This window comes from Mandrillus leucophaeus, unplaced genomic scaffold (assembly GCF_000951045.1).
Source record: "Mandrillus leucophaeus isolate KB7577 unplaced genomic scaffold, Mleu.le_1.0 Scaffold844, whole genome shotgun sequence".
NCBI lineage: Eukaryota > Metazoa > Chordata > Mammalia > Primates > Cercopithecidae > Mandrillus > Mandrillus leucophaeus.
Genome location: NW_012109186.1, coordinates 416,962 through 419,269, shown reverse-complemented (window position 1 = coordinate 419,269; position 2,308 = coordinate 416,962). Strand labels below are relative to the sequence as shown.

The following is a 2,308-nucleotide window of genomic DNA, read 5'->3' as shown; positions in this document are numbered from 1 at the left end:
TTTTTTTGAGACAGGGTCTGGCTCTGTCACCCAGGCTGGAGTGCAGTGATGCAATCTCAGCTCACTACAACCTCCACCTCCCGGGCTCAAGCCACCCTCCCACCTCAGCCTCCTGAGTAGCTGCAACTACAGGTGCTCACCACCACGCCCAGCTAAATTTTGTAATTTTTTTTTTTTTTTTTTGGTAGAGGTAGGATTTTGCCACGTTGCACAGGCTGGTCTTGACCTCTTGACCTCAAGCAATCCACCTGCCTCGGCCTCCCAAAGTGCTGGGATTACATGTGCGAACCACCATGCCCAGCCCTAAATAGCCATTTTGAATATTTCACCCACCTCCCTAAAGAACACATTTGAAATATATATCATTTAGGGAGAACAGTAATACTTCTTATTTGAAAATTAATTTCTCAAAAATTTCTCCTGGCCTAGTTTAGCGGTTCACACCTGTAATCCTAACAGTTTTGGGAGGCCGAGGTGGGCAGACTGCTTAAGTCTGGGAGTTCGAAACCAGCCTAGGCAACATGGTGAGACCCTGTCTCTACCAAAAAATATAAAAATTTGGCCAGGCATGGTGGCACACACCTGTAGTCCTCACTACTTGGGAGGCTGAGGTAGGAGGATTGCTTGAGCCTGGTAGGTTGAGGCTGCAGTTAGCCGTGATCATACCACTGCACTCTAGCCTGCGTGACAGAACTAGACCGTGTGTCAAAAAAAAAAAAATTCTCCATAGTTTCAATACTTTATTTATAATTTTTTCCCCATGCCAAGATGCCAAGTGCATCAATAATTAGCCTTTAAAGCACAAATTACTACTAACCTATCTAATTTTATCCTATTCCAATAAAAAAGAAAAATCCCAGCCGTGCTCACGCCTGTACTCCCAGCACTTTGGGAGGCACAGGCAGGCGGACCTGAGGTCAGCAGTTCAAGACTAGCCTGGCCAACATGGCAAAAACCTGTTTCTACTAAAAATACAGAAATTAGCCAGGCGTGGTGGCAGGCGCCTGTAATCCCACCTACTCGGGAGGCTGAGGCAGGAGAATCACTTGAACCCAGGAGGCAGAGGTTGCAGTGAGCCGAGATGGCACCACTGTACTCCAGCCTGGGTAACAGGACGAGACTTTGTCTCAAAAAAAGAAAAAAGGAAAAATCCCACATGTGCCATGACCACACTTTTATTCACCTTAATAGGAGCTGCATAAATACAAAATAGAACTAACCACACAAATAGGTAACAGATGGCATGGTTGAATGTTAAAATAAGCAAATTCAAATTTTAAAGCAAATAGAATGTATTTTAGTAGAAAAGACTGACAGATCCACCCTGAAGTTTAGGGAATACTAACAGCAGTAAAACACTCCCAAATCAATTACGCATACGTACATATATGTCGTATGTTACCACATGTGGTATCATTAAGCAGAAAGGGAAAAACATGTGTTTAGATGAGGCCTGAATTTATAATTGGCTCTATGTCTGAATTTATAATTGGCTCTAAAATTTGACTTTTCATCCCTTCATTACCATCTTGCATTCTTTTAAAAAATTTTTTATTTTATTTATTTATTTGAGACAGGGTCTCACTCTGTCACCCAGGCTGGAGTGCAGTGGCACAATAACAACTCACTGCAACCTCCACCTCCCAGGCTCAAGAGATTCTCCTGCCTCAGCCTCCTGAGTAGCTAGGACTACAGGTGCATGCCACCATGCCAGGTTTGTTTTGTTGATTTTTTTTTTTGTAGAGACGGGGTCTCACTATGTTGCCCAGGCTGGTCTCAAACTCCTGGGCTCAAGCAATTCTCCAGCCTCGGCCTCCCAAAGTGCTGGAATTACAGGCGTGAACCAATGTGCCTGTGCCCCATCTTGCATTCTTTCTTCAATAGCCTCTTGTTAGGGATGATGCCCATTCATCATGTTTTCTGTTATTCAGCCAAGTCTCTTCTCTAGCAATTTTTTCTGAGTTATTTATCTGCAAGTTTGTGTAAAGACTGATTCTTTCTTTCTTTCCTTTCTTTCTCTCTCTCTCTCTTTTTTTTTTTTTTTTTTTGGAGTTTTGCTCTGTCACTCAGGCTGGGGTGCAGTGGCACCATCTCGGCTCACTGAAACCTCTGCCTCCCGGGTTCAATAAATTCTCCTTCCTCCGCCTCCCGAGTAGCTGGGATTATAGGCGCATGCCACCACGCCTGGCTAATTTTTGTATTTTGAGTAGAGACTGGGTTTCGCCATGTTGGCCGGGCTGGTCTCGAACTCCTGACCACAGGTGATCCACTCACCTCGGCTTCTCAAAGTACTGGGGTTACAGGCATG

At 44.5% G+C, this 2,308-nt stretch overlaps 1 protein-coding gene across 1 annotated transcript in view; it reads right to left on the bottom strand.

Moving 5' to 3' along the window:
• MAGT1 (magnesium transporter 1) overlaps positions 1-2,308 on the bottom strand; it is a 64,839-nt gene that overhangs the window by 17,747 nt on the left and 44,784 nt on the right. The gene's annotated exons all lie outside the window — the stretch shown is intronic.